Raw genomic sequence first — 8,026 nt, 5'->3', positions numbered from 1 at the left:
TAAACGTATGTATAAATAGAAGATGTGGTATGATTGCCAAGGAGACAACTTTCCACAAGAGACCAAAGACACAGAAATTAACAACTAGAGGTCAAAGTACGGCCTTCAACAATAATCCATACCGCATAGTCAGGACAGCAATAAATGTGTAACACATCAATTAACGACAAACACTAAATAACAAGCTCCTGACTTGGAACAGGCACATACATGCAGAATTTTTCGGGATTAAACATGTAAGAGGGATCCAAACTACCTCCTGACCTTGGACAGTGATGTAACAGTCAGTATAACATAAGAACAAACTATAAAAATCAGTTGAAAAAGGCTCAACTCATCAGATTGATACAATTCACATACATCTAACAAAAACCAAGTTCATGTAATTAAATCGAGTGCAGTTCAACAAAATCCCGAGTAGCAATAGTACAAGATTTCTTTAATATGCGGCTCGCGAATAAGAAGACATATATAGGTTATTGTCATTTAGCCATATATCATTTGTACATAATTAGTTTCCTAAAAAAATATGTCTCATATAGTCTTGATTAAAAATCTGATTTGTATTTATATCATGACTAGAGAGCACTAGAGAGTGGGTACCTGTTAAGTACGAAACCGGGAATAATTAACTGTTTTCCAGTTACAGTCTAAATTTCCTGACCATCATCCCGAACAAACGCTTTTACAGGACCTACCTATGATATTTATTGTTAATGGCGTTAATTTGTTCTTGTCCTGAACATGCATGCAATTTTTTTTTAACCTGTAATTTGTTATTCGATTATTGTTTGTTTGAACATAATGATTGTCGATCATACCACACCTTCTGATTTCATATACTGATAAACATATAATATCCGACACGTCATTATATAGACATTAAAAAGTACTATATTTATGTAAAAGAAATGTTTTGAATAAAAATAGAGTCAATATCACGGAAAAGAATATTATGCAAATCTACTCTTGCCTCTATTTTTTAATAAATTCAGACGCAAAATCGGACACCTCCATCGATCAACTGACATATATTATATTTTGATGAATAAAACCAACAAATTTTAAATAAGAAGCTGGCATTTTGTTGAATTTTATGATAGGAATTCATTTCTATATAAATCATACGGGGAAAATCGTAAAAGTATTTTTTTTTTATCCTGAAACTTAATACATTTGAAGACTCAAAATCTGCAACACAGTCAGAAATCTTTGGAGAGGTGTTAGAGAAAACGTCTTCTTCTGCTTGCTGTAAATAGATTATGGTTCGGTTCTTTCCGTGAAATACATCATTTGGTACACTTGAAATTACCTTGTTGATCGTTTTCCTCCGCTTCAAAACCGCCTCCCCGAGTCAAACATAGCTGACATCACACATGTGGAGTTTTATATAATAGGAATATGTTATAGTGTTCCTCACTAAATATTACTTATAATCTAGCAGTACTACATGGATATTCAGGGTTGAGTTTTTTTTATGTGATATGTTTATGTGGTATGAATGTATTTTATCTCTCACAAGACTATTGAATGGGGCATTACATTTGCGCCCATTTTTAAAAAATCCAATCTTTCATTTGCGCCACAATTTTATACATGTATTTCATTTGCGCCAAATTAAAAAAAAATCATTTGCGCCATTTCACAGGTAATTCAAATAAGATATAACCGAACACTGAGTCAGTTGAATATTCTTTGCTGTATCTTGAATAAAATTTGTTTTTACAGTATTTCTCCTGGATGTTTGTTCATACTAATTTCTAATACAAAACTGAGGTTTAAAATTATAAAATGTTTATATGTTTGAGGTGTATAGATAGACATTGTCAGTTCAGAGTCCAACAGAGGAAATAAAGGTATTTTTTATGATCACACATACGGTATATAGCTCATCATATGCATCATATTAAAAATCGTTTAGGTGTTCCATAAAACTTGCAAAGCCAGAATAACAACTGATATGGACAGAATTATAACTTTACTGTAGTGTATAATGCATTTAATATTACAACTGTCTCGCAATTATACTACTTTTCAAATATGTTCAAAGTAACAGAACTGTGTTTTAATAAAGTTTTAACATATCTTTTGTATGAGTTTAAGATGACTGAATTCTGAGGAATATGTTTTATAATGCCAAAAAAACCCACTGTATTTATTTTTTAAAGTGTTTTCTGAAGAAAAAAAAATATACTATTTACCTGTATAATTGGCGCAAATGAAAGGTTTTATTTTTGGCGCAAATGAAAGTTTTTATTTTTGGCGCAAATGAAATATGCATGGTTTGTGGCGCAAATGAAATGCCAATTGGCGCAAAAGAAAAGCACCGATTGAAAGAGGAGTTGGATATTTTAAATGGTCGACCCTTAACATTATTCTGGCTCGAAGCTACTAACATGACTAATGTTTGGTCTAACTCTTAAAGGCAGCGTATAAAGCAGATAAAACGTGCATAGCGGATAAGCATGCATGCAGTTAAAAGCAGATACTTATGTAAAGAATAATAATAATAAAAAAAAAAAAAACGTTTTAAAATGTTGTTGTTGAGCGTTCCGTTACATTACAACTTAATTGTTTGAAGGGAGAAATAAATTCATAGAACGAAATTTAAATAGAAAGCCAAATATTATACCAATAACTGAAATTATGTCTGATTATGGCTTCTACAAAATGGACAGATCTCAAACATTTACCTAACTTTAAGTTTATTAGAATTATAAACATGAGAGTGTGTCCTCCTGAATAAATTGAAATTGTTTTGTAGATGTATGACATTTATGTATTTTTGTAAATAAATATAATAATGTATTATGTGTTTTCTCTGTAACTATTTATTTGGTAATAAATAAAGATATATAGAAACATATCATGAAAAAATAGACAAAATTTTTACATTGTACTAAAAGGACAAATTGAAAAGGTATTCGCAATCTGTACAAGTTATCTATGTATCTTTTACACCCGTAATGTTCCATGATAAGCTGAAAACAGAAGACATTTGAACAAAACGATGGGCTTGGTCAAATATTGAGCTGAGAAGTACGTAATAATTGGATAACTCAACTCTTCCGGACCAGGCATACTAACTAGGTCGTTTGAAAAGTATATAAATACCTTCAAAAACCACTATTGCAATATCAATGGTAAAATTAATTTGCATAACGTAAAAATATCTTTCAAATTTAGAATATTTACGATATAATTTCAGCAATTATATTTCATTTTGAAATATATCGAAATACAATACGTAGTTACAACGATTTTAAAATTTGATGTAATTATGAGTAAACTAATGATTAGGATAAAAACATTATTATTTTTTCTTAAAGGGAGAGAACCCCGCACGTTTTACATATACGTCCTAAATTTTGTCACTCAGTAAGATGTTTTTTACAAAGACTCGTTTTAATTTTTATCGTAATTTTCAACATCTTTTTTCTGCTATCATTCAGTTATTAAAATCTTATTTTTTAATTTAGTTGGACATGTTGGAGGGGTGGGCCGGTCAGAAACGTGCTTTACGACTGGTGCGTTCCAACTTTTTTTCCAGGAACCGTTTCCTCTCACATTTATTAAAAAAATCTATATCCGCAATAGTCCAAATAATTATGAAGGAAGGTATCCAAGAAAAAAAAAATCAAAATAGCCTTGTGTCATATTTATTTCGACTATATCCATTAGGACAATTGTGCCAAGTCGAGTTAGCCAAACTTGGATTACAATCATCATGCATATTTTAGAGTGTCTTTTTTTTTTAATGTGTCTGATGGTCTAAGTAACCTGCCTGGGACTTTCTATACTACCAGTAAAGTGTTATTTGGCCTGTCTCGCTGAGCTCTACGGTTACCCCCAGTGGTTGATACAAGCTATGCCTATAGTGTTAGAGTGCCCTTTAACCTTCCTTACCTAGTCTAGCAAAACAGCCGTTGGACGTCAGAGTAATCTCGGACTATTACCTTCCTACAAGGTGTCAGTCCCTGCTAACCTCGTCATGTCCCAGATATAAGGCGCATTGCCTTGCTCGTTCTGCTGTAAGAGAGGGATGCATTCACTCAAAGAAGAGGCTGCACTATCTTTATAGCCTTTCCCCAGACATTTTTCACAGTGCATTTCAATTCATTGTAAGAAATTATGTTCAGAGCTTGTAATGAGGCTCTGCACAAGATTCCAAGTAATATCCCCAAGTGTCTCATTTACTCTCTACTCTCATATACTATCGTTATAAGTGACCAGTTCCGTTAGTATAGAAAGTCCCTGAACCTGCCAACCAATATTATTGACAACGACATAGCTAAGAATCAATCATTGGGATACAATACAAGTTTTGTCTTTTTATATCTTAAAACCACCATCATAAATCATTGGCACTCGTCACAGATTTCCCCCCTATATATACCTTTATATAATAGGGGGAAAATTCTGAAACAAGTGCCTGTGCCGTAACTGTAGAAAATATCACAGAGCCTGCAGAAATGCTCAGAATTATGAGATTATCAATAACTGTCTGATGATTTCTTAAAGGAATTATTGCCTTAAAAATTTACCATTTAAAAAAAAACTATTATCTTGAAAATTATAAAAGATAGAAACTTAAAAATAATGAGCAAGACAAGATCTACAATTAGTCAACATGGTTGAAATTGTCTGAAGACTCATTAGAGTTATTGTCCTGTAATGAAATTTTTGACACATTTTAAGTGTTCTCATATAACTCCCTTAACAGCAAAAGTGAAAATATCATCATACCAAAATTTACGATTAACAACCAAATCATTGACTGGATGCAGATACAAGGTTTCTTGCATAATTTTTATAGCAATAACATGGTGGGACTTTGCAGTTTTCACTTCTTTATTCTTTTTTTTTCTCAAATTTCTATAGACATGGATGCCAGTTTGACAGCCTGGGGTCCTCTGACCAAATTAAGTTATGCCATAGGCCCTGCAGCATTGTTAAAATGCTTTCAGGCCTGTAAGCACCATCTAGACAGACAAACAGAATATAGCTAAAATTTTCCAAAATTTGAGCACATGGCATGTAGATTTAAAAGTTTTTAACATGAAGACTGGTTATGGTGACAATATCATTTGGTAAGAACACCAGAATTAACAAGAAACTTGGATGAGAACATCTCATCATTCTGAGCATTTCTGCCTCTGTCATATTTTCTACATTTATGGTGGTTTCATTGTCAACCATATTGGTTGTCAGGTAAGACCATCAGACACATTAAAAAAAGACACTCTTATAATGATTGTAATCAAGTTTTGTATCAGAATTTCCATGGTAGGGATTTACTGTTTATACAGAACATTTCAAAGGCTTCCTTATGTTGAAGTCAATTCTGTTGTAATTTTCAGATGCTACCAGAACTTTTCTGGGAAATTACATACCCGCAAAGAAACAGGAATTAAAAATTGTGGCTTTCTTAGTTACGGACTGGTAAAACGTGGAATCTTACCCCTCAAAATATTTGTCAACGTCAAATGAAAATTATTGTTACAAATTAATTGCATTAGAATTAGATTTTTACTGTTATGAGATACATGACAGGTGGTACTAATGGAGCAGGAAATGATAACCCTCCCAGGACATCTAATTGTTTTGAGATACATGACAGGTGGTACTAGAGGAGCAGGAAATGATAACCCTTCCAGGACATCTAATTGTTATGAGATACGTGACAGGTGGTACTAATGGAGCAGGAAATGATTACCCTCCCAGGACATCTAATTGTTATGAGATACATGTCAGGTGGTACTAATGGAGCAGGAAATGATAACCCTTCCAGGACATCTAATTGTTATGAGATACATGTCAGGTGGTACTAATGGAGCAGGCAATGATTACCCTTCCAGGACATCTAATTGTTATGAGATACATGTCAGGTGGTACTAATGGAGCAGGAAATGATAACCCTTCCAGGACATCTAATTGTTATGAGATACATGACAGGTGGTACTAATGGAGCAGGAAATGATTACCCTTCAGACATCTAATTGTTATGAGATACGTGACAGGTGGTACTAATGGAGCAGGAAATGATTACCCTCCCAGGACATCTAATTGTTATGAGATACATGTCTGGTGGTACTAATGGAGCAGGAAATGATAACCCTTCCAGGACATCTAATTGTTATGAGATACATGACAGGTGGTACTAATGGAGCAGGAAATGATTACCCTTCCAAGACATCTCATTGTTATGAGATACATGTCAGGTGGTACTAATGGAGCAGGAAATGATTACCCTCCCAAGACATCTAATTGTTATGAGATACATAACAGGTGGTACTAATGGAGCAGGAAATGATTACCCTCCCAAAACATCTAATTGTTATGAGATACATGTCAGGTGGTACTAATGGAGCAGGAAATAACCCTCCCAGGACATATAATTGTTATGAGATACATGACAGGTGGTACTAATGGAGCAGGAAATGATAACCCTCCCAAGACATCTGATTGTTATGAGATACATGTCAGGTGGTACTAATGGAGCAGGAAATGATTACCCTTCCAGGACATCTAATTGTTATGAGATACATGTCAGGTGGTACTAATGGAGCAGGAAATGATTACCCTTCCAGGACATCTAATTGTTATGAGATACATGTCAGGTGGTACTAATGGAGCAGGAAATGATTACCCTCCCAGGACATCTAATTGTTATGAGATACATGTCTGGTGGTACTAATGGAGCAGGAAATGATAACCCTTCCAGGACATCTAATTGTTATGAGATACATGACAGGTGGTACTAATGGAGCAGGAAATGATTACCCTTCAGACATCTAATTGTTATGAGATACGTGACAGGTGGTACTAATGGAGCAGGAAATGATTACCCTCCCAGGACATCTAATTGTTATGAGATACATGTCAGGTGGTACTAATGGAGCAGGAAATGATAACCCTTCCAGGACATCTAATTGTTATGAGATACATGTCAGGTGGTACTAATGGAGCAGGCAATGATTACCCTTCCAGGACATCTAATTGTTATGAGATACATGTCAGGTGGTACTAATGGAGCAGGAAATGATAACCCTTCCAGGACATCTAATTGTTATGAGATACATGACAGGTGGTACTAATGGAGCAGGAAATGATTACCCTTCAGACATCTAATTGTTATGAGATACGTGACAGGTGGTACTAATGGAGCAGGAAATGATTACCCTCCCAGGACATCTAATTGTTATGAGATACATGTCAGGTGGTACTAATGGAGCAGGAAATGATAACCCTTCCAGGACATCTAATTGTTATGAGATACATGACAGGTGGTACTAATGGAGCAGGAAATGATTACCCTTCAGACATCTAATTGTTATGAGATACGTGACAGGTGGTACTAATTGAGCAGGAAATGATAACCTTTCCCAGACATCTAATTGTTATGAGATACATGACAGGTGGTACTAATGGAGCAGGAAATGATTACCCTTCAGACATCTAATTGTTATGAGATACGTGACAGGTGGTACTAATGGAGCAGGAAATGATAACCTTTCCCAGACATCTAATTGTTATGAGATACATGACAGGTGGTACTAATGGAGCAGGAAATAACCCTCCCAGGACATATAATTGTTATGAGATACATGACAGGTGGTACTAATGGAGCAGGAAATGATAACCCTCCCAAGACATCTGATTGTTATGAGATACATGACAGGTGATACTAATGGAGCAGGAAATGATTACCCTTCCAAGACATCTCATTGTTATGAGATACATGTCAGGTGGTACTAATGGAGCAGGAAATGATTACCCTCCCAAGACATCTAATTGTTATGAGATACATAACAGGTGGTACTAATGGAGCAGGAAATGATTACCCTCCCAAAACATCTAATTGTTATGAGATACATGTCAGGTGGTACTAATGGAGCAGGAAATAACCCTCCCAGGACATATAATTGTTATGAGATACATGACAGGTGGTACTAATGGAGCAGGAAATGATAACCCTCCCAAGACATCTGATTGTTATGAGATACATGTCAGGTGGTACTAATGG

Source organism: Mytilus edulis, chromosome 2 (assembly GCF_963676685.1).
Source record: "Mytilus edulis chromosome 2, xbMytEdul2.2, whole genome shotgun sequence".
NCBI lineage: Eukaryota > Metazoa > Mollusca > Bivalvia > Mytilida > Mytilidae > Mytilus > Mytilus edulis.
This window is presented reverse-complemented; position numbering follows the sequence as displayed.